Genomic DNA, 20,349 nt, shown 5'->3' on the forward strand with positions numbered 1-20,349 from the left:
ATATATGTGTGTGTGTGTTTATATATATATATATATCTCCAATTTTTTCTCTAATTTATGTAATACTATATTGTCAGCAGCATATTTTATGGAATTAGTAAAATGTAGAAATTTAATAATTACTAGAATAGAAGCAGAAATTTAAATTTCATATAATTACTGGAAGTTATAACTTATATTTTACACCTTTCTCACAAAAATGTTATTAAATGAAGCAATCATATTACAGAATTTGCTTTTCATATGCTTCAACTTCATTAAGTCTTCATATGTGTATCCTGCTGTGGAATCATGTTAATATTTGTATATTTTTCATTGTTGCCATAAATGACACTTGATATATCTAAAGAACTGCTGTATATTCTGTGATATGAATGCAAGCAAGTTTAGAATGCAAAGGAACACTTTCATTTCACCTGATTTGGGATAAATTTAAAAAAATATTTTCCAAGTGGTTTTGCAGTTTGATATACACTGATCATAATGCAGAAGGTATGATTCAGCTAGCTTTGGTGTTTCTGAGGTGCAAAACAACCCAAACAAAACAAAACCAAAACAGAAACCACACCCTTACAGTTATCCATTGTAATATTGATCATAGTTCAGTGAGGTCAGAATTGTTGACAGGTCAAACTTGCAAAAGTTGACTATACATTATATTTAGAGATAGATAAATAATTTTTAAATTTTAAATATAGATATATAATTGTGATGGAAGTCTACTCAAATGGCTTCCAGTGATCCCTGCCTCTGAGTGTACCCTTGGGTAATCACTAGGTGAGTATGGGCTGGACCTGGTGATATGGTTTGGCTCTGTATCCCCACTCAAATCTCATGTTGAATTGTAATCCCCATGAGTTAGGGAAGGGACCTGGTGGAGGTGATTGGATCATGGGGGTGGTTTTCCCCTTTGCTGTTCTCATAACACTGAGTGAGTTCTCATAAGATCTGATGATTTAAAAGTGTGTGGCTGTTCCCCCTTCACTTTTTCTCTCTCCTACCACCACGTAAGATGTGCCTCTTCCCCTTCTGCTGTAACTGTAAGTTTCCTGAGGCCTCCACAGCCATGTGGAACTGTGAGGCAATTTAACCTCTTTTTTATAAACTAACCAGTCTCAGGTAGTTTTTTATAGCAGTGTGAAAATGGACTTATACACCTAGTGCCTTGCGTCTAATAAACAGAATACTGCAAAAGTGTTGTGATGCCACTTCTTATATTAGATTACAAAAGACTATGACTTCTATCTTGCTGGAGTTTCTCTTGCTCGTTGTGATGAAGCCAGCTGCTGTGTTTTGGTCTGTCCTATGAACAGGCCCAAGTGGCAAGTAAATGAGAAAAGCTTCCATCAGTGGCCAGCAAGGAACTCGGTCCAACAGCCTGCAAGATACAATCCTATCAACAACCATCTAGAGAGCTTGAAAGCTGATCCTGCCCCTACAGAATTTTGAGATGACTGTGGCTGCCAAAATTTTGATTGCAGCCTTGTGGGAGACCCTAAAACCAAAGACCCATGCAAGTATGTCACACCTAGATTCCTGATCCACAGAACCTGTGAAAAATACATGTGTGGTATTTGAAGATGCTAAATCATAGATAACTTGTTATGCAGCAATAAATAATATAATAACTAATATAATGATGTTTTACTTTAGAATCACCTAATTCTAATTCTTTAGGGCAAAAACCATTTTCTATTACATAATATGGTTACATGCTGTTGTTTCAATGTTCCCTTTTCTCTAGCCTTTTGTTACCATATCTGAAAAATAAGAATGCCGAGAAAGAATATCTCTAAGATTGTTTCCAGGTCTAAATTTTTATCTTATTTACATAAAATTCCACTACTAAATTCACACATAGTTTTGATGGCAAAATAGAAAATAAGGTTTGTAAAGATTACATGACATATGCATGAAAAGGTATCTAGCTCAGTGTCATTCACTGGTAAAATACTCAGAAGGTGTGAGGAAACTGATGTTTTCCACAGGATGGAATATAGAGACAGCAAGCCTGGGGGTCCAGTTTAGCTGCTATTTCTTGGTCAGTTTGGACTTATCAAATGGGGTAGAGAAGAACAATTGGGGGCTAAGGTTTTGATACATCCAGTGGAAAATTTTCAGCCCTTCAGCGTCTTTCACACAGATGTTTATTTTGGATTTACTTTTTTAAAATGTTTTTTTGTAAGATCAATTCTTAAACTTTCTGTAGGAAAATGTTTAGAATGTCAGAATAAAAATGAAAGTGTGAAATACATATTCACAGCTTTCCATTTTCAAGTTTAATAAGTACATGCTTTTAACAGGGATACAAGTTGAAAAACTGAAAGGGTGGGTGGAAGATGATGAGGAAGTAGCTGCTTTGTTTCATTTTTATAATATTCAAAAATTTAGAAGCGCTAGTATTAATGGCTTTCATGACTTATCAGATACACATTGACCATGGTCCCTCCATAGGACAGTTATGTGAAAAAAGAATTTTGCAACATGATTTTACTAAAGATGGCTGAAAATTCTTTGTTCCCCCCATTGAGAATCATAGGGAAAATGTACCTCCCTTTGCATCAAGATTGGACTAATTAATTAGCTTGGCAAATGGAATATGGCAAAGTAATATTCTGGGATTTCCAAAGCAAAGAAGACATTTAGCTTCCATCAAGACCTCTTGTAATGCATGCTCTGGGCAAAGCCAGCAACCATGTAAGAAGTTTAGCTACCTTGAGACCACCACATTGGAGAGAACACATGTAGGTCAACAGTGTGAGCTACATCCAGCTTTTTAGCTATCCCCATCAGGTGCCAGACATGTGAGTTAAGCCACATAGGACCCTATATACCAGCCCTATCCTGGCTGAGTATCATTGCATGACACCATGAGAAACAGAAGAAATACCAAGCTGAACTCTACCCCAATTCTTAGCAAACTATATCAAAGGATTGCTGCTTTAAGCTATTTAATTTTGGGGATAGATTTTTTTACACAGCAATCAATAACAGAAAATATCATCATATTCACCTAATGTTAACCCAAGTGTTTGACATCTAACCAGATGTGTGGTAGCCTCTAAGTGTCATAAAATACTTTGCAGCCTTATCTAGAATTGACAATTTAGGCCCCAAATGAGATGGTACCAAGTTGTCACTGGAGACCCCTAGAAAAATCAGAAAGAAAAATAACAGTAAAACAGACATGAGGGATGTTCATATTAGAAGCATATGGTGTAACTTTATTGAAATTCTATATTTCTGCTTGAGTTGCTATAACAAATATAAAAATGAATAGGTAAACATGTACATGTGTAAATGTGTGTATGTATAAATACATAAATATATCCCTATATAGAGAATGTATAATATATATTTATATATAAAAGTACTGATTTAAAGAAAACTTCCATTTATTATTTTATGTAGAACAATTACATTGAATAAAATTTACCAATTTATTACAGTAAAGCTTGTAATGATCACAGTAGACAAAACTAGGTAAATAATGTCCCCGAAAGGACCCATAATGCTTTATGTAGCACATACTTTAACACAGAAATAATTACTTACCTCCCATACCAAAACAACAACAAAATCTTTAATTAGGTTAATATTGAAAACAGAAAAGTGATAGCTTGACTGAAAATTTCCCACTTAATTTCTTCCTCAAAACCCCAAAGTAATAATTGCTATCTTATACACTGAGCAGGACTCTAAGGTAGAAATCTCCAACAGATAACACCCTATTGGTAGTTTCCCATATGTTGTAGAAACATGGTTTTCAACAAAAGGAAAGGAAAACTGGTTCCATAGAGAAGATTTTAATGAGAAGCATCCATCTGGCTGTTGCCTCAGCCATAGTTCTTCTAAGAGGCAAACACTGTTTCATTTTTCAAGTCTTCTTATGTTTACTTCCAAATCCTCTGTATCAAGCTTATACTGTTACTTCATAGATACCAATACTTCCTTAGATACCAATAAAATTTGAATATTTTCTGTTGAGATTTTTCTAACATTCAGCTGTGAGATACTGATTTAGTTCACTTATACCGCCCCATTCTGTTTCCTCTCTCCTTGATTATTCTTAGTTTCTTAATTCTAGTATTAAAACTCAAGCTTCACAATTAATCTTTCTGCCCTTCCACAATAGTATTGTATTTTTAATACAAAATACAAAATCCCAATTTACTCACTTCTGATAATCAACATAATATTAAATGTTTTTTGTGAAGATATATCAGTTTTAAAATTAGAGTTTTTACATACACTTAAAATCGTTCAAAAAAAGGAATGATATAAATTTTAGAACACATGCTGATCAAATATATCTATTTTCATCTGGACTGTTCGCTTTTGCACCCCAGGTGTAAATTTTTCAGTGGTGCTTTTGGCATATACTTTTCAGAAGAGTCATATAGAAAAAAATAATAAAAGAGATTCTACACTAAAAAAAATTCATTGATATGTCTTGTTAAAATACTGTCTTCTCAAATCCCAGAGGCTCACACCTCCTGGTGTGATACTTTGTCTCCACCTGTGTGAATCAGCATGATACCTCAGCACAGGAAATCTATAACATAATGCTCACTAAATGCCTTCAGAAAGGGAAATGTTAACACCAAAAAAGGCCTGTTTTTGTTACAAAAAATATTTGAAATGTGCTTAGGTAGTTATCCTCCAATTATTATAGCAATTAATAATAGATTAAAAGGATTTACTATCTTTGGAAAACTAAATAGTATGTATTACAGGCTTGGCACAGTAAGAAGTTTTTTGTTCCTTTCTCCAATTTCCTTGTTTGCTGACCCAGAAAAGCTTCCAGGAAACCTTAACTGTAAAGAGGCATTCTGCTTTCTCTTTCGGTTTAAAGGCAGATGTTTACTTTTGAATAACTAAAGATTATGCTATATTCAGATTCTATTCAATAGTTCATAATTTTCCTTTTATTGCAAAAGAAAATCAAATATGTTTCCACTTATTTCTCACAAAATGAAGGTAAAACTTCATTATCAAAATGTCTTTCTGAAGTGCCTAATGTCCAATTGAAGACACTGTCTTCTTGGAGATGACATGGCACTTAATTTCTCAGCTGCTGTTGTAAAACATTTGTTGCTTCTTATCTGTTTTAGATTTTGTAGCATAACCTTTCCTTGGTTGCCTTTGTTACATTACAGTTTTAGGTAAGTTTTACAAACAAAAGAATTTCTAGGTTTTAATCAGCTTGAAACTTTAGTTTCTGCCAATAACACAAATTAGATGTCCTGAAAATATTCTCAATAAAGGCACCAAAATAAGCTGAATAAAATAGAATAAACAAACTTTAAATATGTAACCAATATTACAAGTCATTAAAGTAATTCTGTTCAAGGGAGGAACCACAAAAATTCCAAAAGATGCCAAACAAAGACAGAGAAAACCCCACCTTCCAACACATAATTCTGAAACTATAGAACACAAAAGATATCAAGGAGAACTTAAATGCAGCTAGAGAGAAAGAGAAGATTACTAGGAGTAATAGCAGGCTTCTGAAGAGTCATTTTCAGAAGAAAACTAAATAATATATTTCAAATTATGAGAAAAAAATTTAAAAACTATAATTTTATACATAGCTAAGGTATTATTTCAGGACAAAACCAATATACAGACATTTTCTGAGAGGCAAAACTCAAGTCTCAGACAAATCTCAAAGATGTCTTTCAGGACAAAGGAAATTATGTTTGGAAGGATAAAGATAAAATATAAGAAATAATAACACCAAGAAAATTAGTAAACATATAGCTAAAAATATAAAATATACATTTAAAAATAACAAACAATAGTCAATTTGAATGTAAATATAAGAGAAATCTAAAATGTTGGGCAACAAAAATGAATAAATAATTTTAAACGCTTTAAGATTCTTATATAGTTTTGTTGGAAGGTATAGGTATTTATTTTACATTGTGTTTTATTATCTATGTAAAATGTTAGGAATAGTATGAAAAAAATTATAGATTGAATTTATGCTGTAAATGAAAAGGTTTTAAAATTAAATACATAAGTCATCAGCTTAAGAAATGAAAACAACAAAATAAGCTGAAATAATAAAAATAAAAATAAAAAGAGTGGAAGGTAATTAATATACATTTTTTTAAAACAGGACAAATTCAAAGGTAAGGTATTCGTAAAATTTATTAGAAGAGATAAACCTCTCGCAAGACTATTACAGAAAAAAAATGTTTCTATTGAATATAATTGGGCCCAGAAAAAGGAGGCATTGCTAGGTATTAGTCACGGTTCTCTAGAGAAGCAAAGCCAATACGATATATAAAGGGATATATAAGAGGATATTTATTTATTTATTTATTTATTGAGACGGAGTCTCACTCTGTCGCCCAGGCTGGAGTGCAGTGGCGTGATCTCGGCTCACTGCAAGCTCTGCGTCTGGAGTTCATGCCATTCTCCTGCCTCAGCCTCCCAAGTAGTTGGGACCACAGGCGCCCGCCACCACGCCCAGCTGATTTTTTGTATTTTTAGTAGAGACGGAGTTTCACCGTGTTAGCCAGGATGGTCTCGATCTCCTGACCTCATGATCCACCCACCTCGGCCTCCCAAAGTGCTGGGATTACAGGCGTGCGCCACTGCGCCCGGCTGGATGAGGGTATTTATTATGGGAATTGGCTCAGAAGACAATGAGAAGCAAGAAGCCACATAAATATGCCACTTGTAAGCGGAGACCAGGAAAGCCAGTGTTGAAATCAGGCAGAATGAGAAGTCCTGAGAACCAGGGGACTGTTGATGTAAGTCCCCCAGTCAGAAGGCCTGAGAACAGGAGCGCTGATGTCCAAAGACAGGAGGAGATGGGTGTTTCATCAAGAAGACAAAGAGAAAATTTACCTCTCCTTGACCTTTTAGTGCTAATTGAGACCTCAACGCTTTGGATGGTGACCCACTTTATTGAGGAAGATCTTTACTCAGTCTATTAACTTTAACGTCAATCTCTTCTGGAAACACCCTCGCAGACACACTCAGAAATAATGCTTTGTTAGCCACTTGGGCATCCCATAATCCAGTCAAGTTGACACATAAAATTAGCCATCACACTAGAAATATAAAAAGGATTTAAAATAATATTAAAATACAATAAATATTTTTTTCAAATGAATGTAAAAGTTACATGATTTGATTAACTGAACAACACTAACTCAAGAAGAAAATTTTAATAAAATAACTATTAAAATATTCCATCAGAAGCTTAAAATCTATCTTCAACAGACATATATACTTACACAACTAGAAAAAAAAGATTATTTAAAATTTTAATTGTCAAAACTTTCACAAAGCTGATAATGAGAAACTTAATAGAACTCTATTAAAAGTAGAAGGCTGTTACCAAACTCATTTTGTGGGTAATGTATTTATAGAATAGTGCTACTCAAAGTAGTCAATCAGCTATTTGTTATTGATCAGCAATGAGATAAGTCGTTTAGACTAGAATGTAAATTAATTTGCTGTTCCCTTCACTGAGAAAGTCTTGCTTCCAAAAATATCAGCTGAGGGCACAGCATGGTAGCTCATGTATGTAATACTCCACTTTAGAAGGCCAAGGCAGGAGGACTGCTTGAGGCCAGGAGTTCAAGACCAACCTAAGCAATATAGCAAGATGCTATCTCTATACAAAATAATAAAAATAATAATATCATCATCATCATCATAAATAGCTGGGCATGGTGGTTGCACACCTGTAGTCCTAGCTATCTGTGTGCTGAGGTCGGAGGATCACTTGAGCCCAGGAGTTTGATGCTGCAGTGAGCTATGATGGCAGCTCAAAGTCTAAATTCTCTCTAAATTCTGACTCAAAGTCTTTTTTTGTGTGTTTGTGTGTGCTCCAGCAACAAACAGTTCAAAACTGGCATGAGTTCACACATCATACATTATGTATTTTTGTTCTAGAAACCAAAATAGGACAAGATTAGAAAAGAAAAATTCCAACCACACTCATGAATATAGAGGTATGTGTCCAAAGCAAAATATTCTCAAACTGAGTTTATTAGGGAATTAAAAGTAACAAGAGAAAGTCAGGTTTAACCTGGGAATTTCATACAACTCAGTATGAATGCACAATAAATAAATAAGAAAAGTAAGTAAATCAGGAGCTTTCCTTTTTCTTTAACCTGATATAGGATACCTAAAAAACCCCAAACAAACAGAACAACAGCAATGACATAATGGTATAAATACAAATCCATGATGAAAATTATAATCTACTTTTTTAAATTGGAAAGTAAATACAGATGATAATTATCCTGGTTTATGTTTAATATGAACACGTGAAGTAATAATTACCTGCCTAAAAATAAAGAAGGAAATACATGCCAAGATTTGGAAAAAACAAATGAAAATGGTACAATTACATGGAGCACCAATAGACTCCAGAGAACAGTTATGAGTAAATAAGACTGTACAATATAATTTCTGGATATCATTTTTATATTTTATGTCTATTAGAAAATATAATTTTAAAGATAATTCTCATTTTAGCCCCTTATAAAATATACATAGAACTATGTCTGCCAAATGTGGATTAAAACTCTAGAAAAAAATAAATTTTACATTGAAAGATATTAATAAAGAATTAAGGAAGAGATAACATGAAGATTTTAGAAATAAGAAAGCTCAAAGTATTAAAAATGCCACTTTTCTCCAAATTAATATTTTAAATTAAATGAAATGCCAATTAGCACAGTGTTTTAAGAACTGAGAAAGGTGGCTAAAAACAAGAGACCAAGGAGAGAGCAAGAATATAGAAGAGACCAAGAATACTACAGGTGATTCTGGTAGATAAAGACGACAGAAATTTAAATTATTATAAAGATATAGTAATTTAGAAATAGTTTAGAAAGTATTGGCTCAGTGACAGATGACTAGGCTATCACAGAATGGGATAGGTAAGGGTACACTTGTATACAGTATAAGATCAGATAAGATATGCTAGAATAGAATAGAAGAGAATAGAATTTGATAACAAAGTGTTTAGTAATAGATCCATCAATATATGGAAACATTTTAAATATGTGCCATTGCTGATGATAGATGAAACAATGGCATATTTATTAATAACTAAAGGTACTGGAAAAAGTCATCACTCATACAAAGAAAATCAAGTCTTCACACAAGGACTTTAATCTGAAAAGCAAATTTCATATTTTGATATAAATATATCATGCATGAATAAATATATTGTATCCTAAACCTGACCTCAGGATAAGAGTGTACTTCCTTAAAAGTACAAAACCATAAAATATACTTTGTAAAAGTACTTGCATTAAATTACACACACAAACACACAGACACACAATTCAGAGACTTGGAGATGTATCGCCATGGCATAAGACATACAAAGAAGCAGTATGCCAAATACAAAATAAACTATGGTACCTGGTGGAAAAAAAAAGAAAGGAAATAAAGAGGGAAGAAAGGAGGCAGAGAGGGAGGAAAAAAATAAAAACACTCCAACAAAGTGTAAAAAAATATAGTAATGGAAAATTCAAAGAAATGTGATTTGTGTGTAAAAAGGTTTACTCTCACTAGCAATAAGAGGAATGTAAGTTACAGAAACCATTTCACACTCGGAGATTGGCAACATTTAAATCTGACAATAACATGTTTTGACAAGGATGTGGAGCAAAAATATTTTTTATAACCTGCTAGTGGGAATTTCAATAGTTACAACCAATTCAAGAGTAAATTGACAATCTAAATAAACTGAAGATACACATACTGTAAGACCCAGCAGTTTTTCTCTAAGGAGGCAATCATACACAAACATGAATACATAAAGATATATATATAGAACCGCTTACAAAAAAGAAAATTTATCAGCAACCTAAATTTTCACAAAGTGAAAAGCAGATACATATATTGTATTGATTTAATAGCTATGAAATGAATGCATACTAGTTATATATTCTAAAATGTATTATTCTCAAAAATATATTGAACAAAAATAAACAATTTGCAAAACAATGTAGGCAACATAACATTTGAATAAACCTTAATATAGTAAAATATAATATGTACTTTAGGGATAAAATATATATATTTACAATGTAATACCTGCCAAAATATAAGAATACCAAATTAAACTTAGTGATTGTTGTTTAGAAGAGATTTAAAAGGAATCGAAATATTTTATTTTTAAGCAGGTGATAGAAAAACAAGTGTGCAATATATTACTCTTTTGAATTTTTTAGGTATAAATTTTTCCACAGAAATATATATACGGTTATCAACTTCTGCAAAGCTGCAGGGCCATTCAGAGGAAACGGGAAAAGATGCTAATCTTATCAGGACAATGTTGATATTAAATGGGCTAGGAGTATGAAAAGTATCTTTTGCAAGTTTCATCTCCCTAAAAACAGGATCCCAATTATCATGTCATTTCAGAATTGGAGTAGGTAAGTTGACCTTCACTAAAGTATAGAATTTGTTCATGACTAAAGCTGTTGAGGTCTTCATGTAGACAGATGAAGCAAGGTTGAGACAATGAAAGGGAATATGGACCTTTAAGTTCAACCTCAATTTTATTTACAACAGCTTTTTAAAAAGAAATTGACCAGACTCAAATCTTTACACAATATGCTATACCTTTTAAACTCTTTTTAAAAATCATTTTTTTACAATAATTTCCAGAGGAAAAATTATTAGTATCTGTATATGTCTATGTATGTATGTATACAGGTTTGCATATATATGTCTGTGTGTGTATATATATATCAATTATATATATCAATTGTATATATATATCAATTATATATATCAATTGTGTATATATATCAATTGTGTATATATATCAATTGTGTATATATATCAATTGTATATATATATCAATTTTCTAGAAAAGCATGAGGGCACAGAGTGACAAAAACATGATGGCAATCATCAAAATACGTAAAAACAAACATCAACTAAGCTAGGGACAGAAAAATAGAATGGAATAGAATTGAATACAATTGAGATAGGAGATAAGCAGGACTTCTTTTCTGATCACAATCCTGCTGATCAAAACAGAACCTAGTAGAAAAACCTGCCACCAAAACCAGTACATAGAGGAAAGTGACCTCTAGTTGCCTTCACTGCTCACTGGCATAAAGACACTCCCACCAGTGCCATGACAATTTACAAACGTCATGGCAATAACCCGGAAGTCACAGTAACTTCCTTGCCCCTTTTCTAGAAAATTCTGAATAATCTGCTTCTTAATTAGCATGTAAATAAAACTACGTATAAATATACCTAGCCAGCATGGCACTGCTGCTCTAGACTGCTACTATTGCTGTACATTACTGCTGCTGCTGCCCTAGGTGATTCTGCCTATGGGATAGCCCTGCTCCATCTATGGAGCAGCCACTTTGCCGTAACTGCTGCCACCAGTGCTGCTCTGGGTGACTCTGCCTATGAGACAGCCCTGCTCTGTCTGTGGAGCAGCCATTTTGCTGTACATTGTTGATCTAATAAACTTGCTTTCTTTCACTGTCAGCTCACTCTTGAGTTCTTTCTGAGCAAACTGAGGAACCCTCCTGGGCTGAGCCCCAATTTTGAAGTATGAGAGCCTCAGAATGGAACTGGGCTGCTCATCAGGTCTCAAGGGCTTTCTCTCATTTTGCTTGTATTTTATGGGGAGAGTGGTATTTTATAATAGTTAGACAAGCCTATCGACGTAAACCCAGACACATTTTCAACAATTGCTATGACTAACTGTATTTCAAGATACAGCTCAAGTTCAATAATCTACTTTAGTCAATATAAGAGTAAAATTAACTACCTGCATCTGTTCTTATAGTGGCACATAAAATATTACAATACCCATAATAAGCCAATGAAAAAAATGAATTATTCTTATTTTACAAATAAAAATGAGACTGAGAAAATGCAGATAAGAGTTTATTTTTTTACAAAAAAAAAGTATGTCACATACAGCTATTTTTTCCCTAGCAACAAAGAGCCACAGCCAATGTTCAAAATCAGCTGTATCTGATTCCATTCACCATGTATTATGCTTCCATGTTAAATGGGGTTATTACAGCAATATCAAGTTCTCCTAGGATGGACGCTATATTAACAGATACAGTGGAAAGAAACTCGAAAGCCAGTCTGTACCTTCTCAGTGGGGACTGCTAAGTTTTTCTACTATTTGAAACATTACCATGAGTTAGATGTAGTACCTTTAAGAAGTATATGATAATAACTAGTTGGAGCTCAAATTAGGATGTTTAACTTCTACTATTAAATTAGTAGTAATTAAGTTTCTAGATTAAATAGCCATTATTTATGTGGGGAAAAAAACTAAGAAGAGAAACTCAGTGAAAGGAAAGGAAGACAGAGACCATGCTGGGCAACCAATCTAAATCACATCCTGCAAAAACGGCCCAGAAAAATAGCAAAGAGCAAATGAGTATTAGTTTCACTTACTTAAATCAAGTTTCCCAAATCATCAGATACACTATATACTGGTGAGAAATCCATATGCATTTAGTATTTATAAATATTTTATACAGTGTTTAATAGAACCTAGAATTTTTTTTTTTTTGAGACTGAGTCTTGCTCTGTCGCCCAGACTGGAGTGCAGTGGTGCGATCTCGGCTCACTGCAAGCTCCGCCTCCCATAGAACCTAGAATTTTTAGGCACATTATCTCTTACAGACAAAGGCCACTGTGGAAAGAATATAGTGTTATTTAGTTCTGGGTAGAAGTTTTGTGTCACATTGTTTAGTCTTTTTGGTTTGGTGGTGTCCCTGGGGCAATTTCTAATCAGGGCATTGTTTCATAATTATCTTTATCATCATTGATACCACCACCACTGCTAATACAATGAAGTTAATTTCCCATTTAGAAAGCATTTACACATGCTTATTTACCCCAATGTGTGGATATGTGTGTGCACAGGTGGGTGAATGGGGTGCTGTATATCTTTCTGATGGAGATATTTGATCTGAGAGAGATTTTATTCTCATTGCGACAGGAATAACTTAACAGGGCTTTTAAGCAGGAGAACAATAGTAATTTAAAGCTTCAGAAGTATTAATCTGGTTGATTTACAGAGAGTAGATTATAAAGGAGCAAAAGTTTAGGGATAGTGATGGTTTGTACTTAAATGACAGGTAATGGGCAAAAATATAGACTTGATTAGCATGTAAAATTCTTTCTAGAACCATTTAACTGAGATTTAAATGAAAGCACCTAATGAGAGAAAAGAGAAGAGGTGAGGGGAAGAAGTCTCCTATATTTAGAGGACTGGTAGATCAGAAACTGGATCTCCAGTAAAGGAGAATCACCAGTAGTGGAGTCTGATTGGTGAGGCATAGCCAGCTAAAGTTGTATCACACTATCCTAGAGAAGTAAGGTTTCTAAGGAGTTGGTTGTGCCCAACAGGTAACAACCATTGACTTTGGCAAAATACAGATCACTGGCACTTTAATAAGGTGCATGTTGTTTGCTGTCTTGGGGGAAAAAATCCAGATCAAACCGGTTGGTGTAGAAAAAGTGAAGTTAGAAAGTGGAGTCAGATAAATGACTAACTGCAGGCTTGTCAACTCCCTGCGTGATGTTGCTGCTTCTAATCTCATATTCTGAAAGTCCTCTGAGGTTATATAACTAACTCTTCTAGAAAGAAGCTTTATACATTAAATTTAAGATATTTATAACTACATGCCACTGAAAGGAGCTGGGCACATTCCTCAGCCCCGGGCTCAAAACTCCCTGAGCCTAGTACAAACACATCCCATCCTCCCATCCCACCACATACCGCCATATATCTCTCAAACTCCCTGAGCCCAGTACAAACACCACCTGGAAAGTCTCCGATAAGGAGACAGCCGTTCAAGGTTACTGAAAGCGCGGGAGCCAAAAGAATTTCTTTGTTCCCCTGCAACTTTCGGGCTATAAAAAGCAAACGCTCGCATTGTTCGGGGCCCTCTTGCCCTCTTGTATACTGTGGAATGGAGGGACCAAGTTCGAACTTGTAGTAAAGATCCTTGCCGCTTGGCTTTGACACTGGACTCTGGTGGTCTTCTTTGGGGAACAAACGGTCTGGGCATAACAGCCACTACTTTTCTTATATAGTTATATTTAACACTCTCTTTGATTGTGACTGCCTGGGTTTTACCTCTTACTAACTTCAGGTCCAATGAGGGGTTATAAAATCTTGAAGTTTTGCAGTAGAATGCATAAGAAAATTTTCATTTAATATTATAGCAAATGTTTATTGATGTGTGATTGAAATTCATTTCTAATTTGTACATCGATTAAATAATTTTAATAGCTTAATTCCTTCTGGTTGAATGTGTGTATAGATACGAAACTAAATAAATAGGTAAGTTAATACATCTGATTTTCATTTTAGATAAATTCACACATTTTAGGTAAATTTAAATTTTAAATTAGATTTGTTTTCTTTAAATATGATAGAAACTCATTTAGACATGTAATTCATTATCATAAAAAGTATAATTATAGGTTTCTCAGTTTGTTTGGGCTGCCATAAGAAAATGTGGGGTTACTTATAAACAACAGAAATTTATTTCTCACAGTTCTGGAGGTTGACGGGTGTCTGGTGAGGGCCTACTTCTTCATACACCCACGTTCTCCATGCACCTCCATATGGTAGAAGGGGCTAGCTTGCTCTCTGGGCCCTCTTTTATGAGAACACTAATCACAATCATGAGGGCAGAGACCTAGTGACATAATCATCTTTGAGGGGCCCCACCTTCTATTACTATCACATTGGGGATTAGGTTTCAATGCATAAATATTGAGAGGACACATTTAGACCACGCCATTCATAAATACATAGAAGAAAAGCACCATCTTGCTTATTTGTATGTATTTACACTCTCTCTACTGTGTGATTACACCTTCTAAATATATACATATTTTAATACTATTTATTTATTTATTTTTAAGATGGAGTATTTCTCTGTTGTGCAGGTTGGAGAGCAGTGGCATAACCTCAGCTCACTGCAACCTCTGCCTCCTGGGTTCAAGCGATTCTCATGGCTCAGCCTCCCAAGTGACTGTGATTACAGGCATCTGCCACCAAACCCAGCTAATTTTTGTAATTTTAGTAGACACAGGGTTTCATCATATTGACCAGGCTGGTCTCAAACTCCTGACCTCAAGTGATCCACCCATATCAGCCTCCCAAAATGCTGGAATTACAAGCATGAGCCACCACACCCTACCAATACATTTACTTTTATATTTAGCAGTCCTAGCTTTTTAAATTTTGTCTAGTAATATTGATCATCTTTAAAAAATATAATACACACACACACAGGCACACATGGAAATAAGACAGTATTGCTGTGTCAATGTGCTGACAGGCAAACTGCACAAGAATGCTTTATTTTACGTGAAGTTTGGATGTAAATTGATCTAGCTCTGTTAAAGTAGTTGTTCAATGTCTACATTTTTATATCTCCTTCAATTCATTTGACACTTTAGAATATCACTACTGCAAAGGTTACAGTTGGATAAAACTCTTTACAAAGTCTGAAATATGCTCCACACAGTCTTCTCTGTGATTCATTTAATGTAACCTTTATATAGTTTATTAGAGATGGAACATGTTGACATGCAGAATATGAAGTAATTCAAATGAGAGAGTTGCATATTATAAATTTTCAATACCTTTCTCTTCAGGGCAAGAGCCATATCCTCCCTCCTAGACTACAATTCTCATAGTACCCTAAAGTAGTTAATGTATATTTGCATATCTAGTTTATCCAATTTTTTGTGTTTTTTCTATGCTCAAAGTAAGATGTATAGTTTATTACAGATATTATTTCATTTAATCCTCAAAACTGTTCTATAAGGTAGCTACTTTTTATCTTAACTTGTATATGAGGAATTTGAGTCACAGAAAGTTTAGTATCTTAGGTCACCAAGCTAGTCAGCAAACCACAGCATTGTAATATTACTATTATTTTAAAGCCTAAGCTATTGATTACTAGACTGCACTATTTTTGTGTGATTTTGATGCAAATACTGTGCCGGGAGATGAACTCGAACTTAAAAAAGGGGGAGGGGGATTATTTCTTTTAAAAAAGTATACTTGTCTTTATGTGGTAGAAAAAATACGTAATTCAAAGGTTATATTTATTACATTGATAAAGATTTCTAGACTAAATTTATTAAAGGGATATTAAATTGCTAAAAATCACTATTATAAAAACAAGAATCTCTCTTACATTATAGAGTCAGAGTCATTCTTACTAGCTGAACTGTATTTCCAGATGAACATAATACATAATTATTCATTTCAATGTGTCATATACTGTTGTAATTTAGTTTTTTCACAACCCTATGTCATCAGAACTGTTATTATCCCTATTTTCCAGATGGGATTTTTTGAGGCCCAGAGATATTAAGTAAATTGTCCCAGGTCACATATCTAGTAAGCAGCAGACAAAACATAAACATTCCTGTTGAGTGATTCCAAGATTTCTGATCACTGTATATTTCTGTCTTAGGATGAAAATATACAGTTTTTAATATAATAGTTAGAACCTATCCCAATCACCATCCTCTTTCCAACTGACCTGTGTGCCCCAGTTACTGAGAACAGTCCTTGGGATCCAAGCTTATTTTCACAGGGTATATTTAGGTAACAACAGATAAACTTCTCAATGACCAATAGTTCTTATGTCCCCACCAACTTCTCATTGACAAAGAGGCTAACCACCGGCCTACACAAACACACAGACCCCCCCACACACACACACACATACAGTTATAGACTGAATGTTTATGTTGTCCCCAAAGTCATGTGTTGAAATTCTAACCGCCAAGGTCATGGTATGAGGAAGTGAGGCTCTTGAAAGGTGATTAGGTCATGAGGGTGAAGCCTCATGTATGGGATTAGTGCCCTTATAAAAGGAATCCCAGAGAGCTCTTACTCCTTTCTGCCATATGAGGATGCTGCAAGAAGAAAGCCAGGTATGAGCCAGAAACCAGACCCTCGACAGACACAGAATCTACTAGTGCCTCTGTCTTGGACTTCCAGTCTTCAAAATTATGATAAATAAATATTTGCTACTCAAGCCATTCAGTCTATAGGTATTTTTATTATAGTAGCCTGAACAGACTAAAGACACACACACACACACACACACACACACACACACACACAAGACCCTTTATTCCAGTTACTGTATTGGCAAATAACAATGATCATTGTAAAACCATCTGTTCCTTCCCTTCCAGAAAAAGTAAACGGAAATGTTAACCCAGCAGATTGTTTCTTTCCAACTGCTAACACGTCTTTTGAAGGACGTATTTCAAGTCTTTACTTATTATATAAATTTAGAATTCAATTCTTAAAGTAAATTTTATTTATGTTAAGTGTGTACAAAACTCTTTCTCAACTAGAATTCAGCCCACAAATGTTTAGGAGTTTGTGCCAATCCTGCTGGTATCAGAAGCTCGCATGTTGTAAGGTAAGGAATTTACTTTGTAAATGCATATAAATTAAAATATTTTGAAAACAATAATGTATACTAATGACAAAATAAAAAACATGCAGTAAATTATAACCATAAATTTTGGGGGGCTTTTTATTTTTTACAGTCATCTCATTGGCAAAACGGAACACTTAAGACTAGAATGCAAATGATTAGTAGTATGACTCCATAAAAGCAATGGCAGAACTGACAAAAAAAGAAAAAATAGTGGAGAGGAGTGTAGATCTACTAATTTACTTATAATACATGGTCAAAATCATGAACTGAGAAATACAAATTCAAGCATATAGCATCTCAAGTTATAAAAGTAACTTCAAGAATGAATTAAAATTATATATGTATCACAGCCAGGTAGTGGTAAAATAAAAAGCATGAAGGCAATATAAGTGCAGTTATTTCCTCAGTTTCATAAATTCTGAAAAAAAAGTAAGGATATGTTATTTTTAACATTACAATGACCACCCACAAAAGAATTAACAATAGAAATACTTATCAATTATCTCTGTGAAATAAACTGAAATTTAGAGGAAAGAGGTTTGCTTCTGTACTGCTGAAATATTTTTTCTTGTTTGTATATTAGAATTATTGATGTATAATTAATGACATATTTTACAGTTTAATAGTTAAAAATAAGCAGCTAAATTTTTTGTTTAATATCAGAACGCAGAGCTCATAATAAACTGAAGTCTGAAAAAGTCGGGATCTTTGGTACACATTTCTTCTGTATCCTGCTTGGTTATAGTAAGCAATTCTACTCAACGATTTAATTGTCAGAGGATGCATTTTGTGTCTAACTTACCCTGGTTAACTCATTGATTTGTGGTTTCACATGTGCATGTTCTTGAGGTAACATTTAAGCTTTCTTTGTGATAAAGACAGGCATTTAGCTATCTCCACCCAAAACATCTCCTAGGCTAAGATAATGCCGTACATATGTGTGATAGAGAGTATTAGGCCTTCACTGAAGTATATTTTTGGAAAATAAATATAAATCACTTTGTGCCTTGTGAAAAACTATTGACTATGCCTGTAGGTATTGCATTTAATCTCTGTATGAAATGGGGTGTCCCATCTAGACTTGAAAGTGGGGTTTCATTAAAAATTATATAACAAAATTTTAAATTTGACAACTACATGCTTTTTATGTAAAAATAGGTTTTGCTTTGAAAAAAATCACAAAGAATTTCTCTCATTTAGACATTTACCAATAGTTTAACAATTAAGTGTGGTCTATTTATTTCTCATTAACAAGCTTCACAAAGTCAAATAATGTTAAATGGGGATAGTACAAGATGCATCAAGGCAAACATTCATTTCTCAATTTTCTCAAAATTCAAGTTTTGTATTATATTAAATTACCAACACAATGCATTAGTACTATTTGTATGTATTTGTTTGTGATTTAAAAAGCCTCATAGAATCATAAAATTATGTTCACAGTTATGGCCTTTGTAAGTGAAACATGTGAGTCTTAAATGATATATATGCAATGTACTGTTTTTAAAATAATCATTCCCAATTAAGACAAGCATTATGCATAAAGTTAATATTAAAGATTAAAATATTAGGTCATGTTTCAGGTAATGTAAGAGTATATATTGTTTTATTAATAGCAAATTGGATTTCCAAATTTTTTCTCCTTTCTATTATTTTTCAAATAAGAAAGAAAAAAAGACACAGTTGCTGTATTTCTGTTGTGATTTAGGGTAAGCCTGACAAAAAACACCAGAACAGGTGATATTTCACAAAGGTCAATTCCCCTGCCTAGTTTTTAAATCCTACATATCCCATATTTTAAACCTATCAGTTTTAGTTTCCAAAATAAATAGTAGATGAGATCATTTGTTTTCTTTGAGTCTTCTCAAATTTCCTGGTCCTGCAATTATTTTGTTTCCTGAACTTCTGTTGCATTTAAAGCCACCTATGAATATACTTAACCAGGGAGGTGAAACATCTCTACAAGGGTAACTACAAAACATTAATGAAAGAAATCCTAGATGACACTAACAAATGGAAAAATTTGCCATACTCATGAATTGAAACAATCAATATCATTAAAATGGCCATAGTGCCCAAAGAAATCTACAGCAATGCAATGCCTATCAAATTATCGGTTCCATTTTTCACAGAACTGGAAAAGAACTATCCTAAGATTCATATGGAACCAAAAAAGAGCCCAAATAGCCAAACCATCTTAAGCAAAAAGAATAAAGCTGGAAGTATCACATTACCTGACTTCAAATTATACGGCAAGGCTATAATAGCCAAAACAGCATGGTACTGGTAAAAAAAAAGAGACACATAGCCAATGGAACAAAATAGAGAACCCAGAAACAAAGCCACATACCTACAACCAACTGATCTTTGACAAAGTAAAAATAAACAAATAAATAAATAAATACCCTGAGGAAAGGACTCCCTGTTCAATAAATGGTGCTGGGAAATTTGGAGAGCCTTAGCAGAAGAAGGAAACTGGACCCCCATCTCTCACCATATACAAAAATTAACTCAAGATAGATTAAAGACTTAAGTATAAGATCTGAAATTATAAAAATCCTGGAAGAAAACTCCAAAGGAGCTCTTCAGAACTTTGTTGTCAGCAAAGAATTTATGACTAAATTCTCAAAAGGAAACACAAGAATAAAAATAGAAAAACGAAACTTAATTCAACTAAAGAGCTTCTGGAAAGCAAAATAAACAATCAACAGAGTGAACAGACAACCTACAGAATGGAAGGAGATATTTGCAAAGTATATTTTCAACAAAGGACTGATATCCAAAATCTATAAGGAACTTAAACAAATCAAAAACAACAAAAAAATTAAAACAAAATCAATATCCCCATTAGAAAAGGGCAAAGGACATG

At 33.7% G+C, this 20,349-nt stretch overlaps 2 long non-coding RNA genes across 3 annotated transcripts in view; one reads left to right on the forward strand and one right to left on the reverse strand.

Moving 5' to 3' along the window:
* Window positions 1-20,349, reverse strand: part of LOC105465530 (uncharacterized) — a 223,009-nt gene that overhangs the window by 83,282 nt on the left and 119,378 nt on the right. The window lies entirely within an intron of this gene.
* Window positions 17,388-20,349, forward strand: part of LOC105471153 (uncharacterized) — a 30,166-nt gene continuing 27,204 nt past the window's right edge. The window contains exon 1 of the long non-coding RNA XR_981018.1: window positions 17,388-17,459. This is a non-coding gene — a long non-coding RNA (uncharacterized lncRNA). The remainder of the gene's footprint in view (window positions 17,460-20,349) is intronic.

The sequence above is a fragment of the Macaca nemestrina genome, chromosome 19 (assembly GCF_043159975.1).
Source record: "Macaca nemestrina isolate mMacNem1 chromosome 19, mMacNem.hap1, whole genome shotgun sequence".
NCBI lineage: Eukaryota > Metazoa > Chordata > Mammalia > Primates > Cercopithecidae > Macaca > Macaca nemestrina.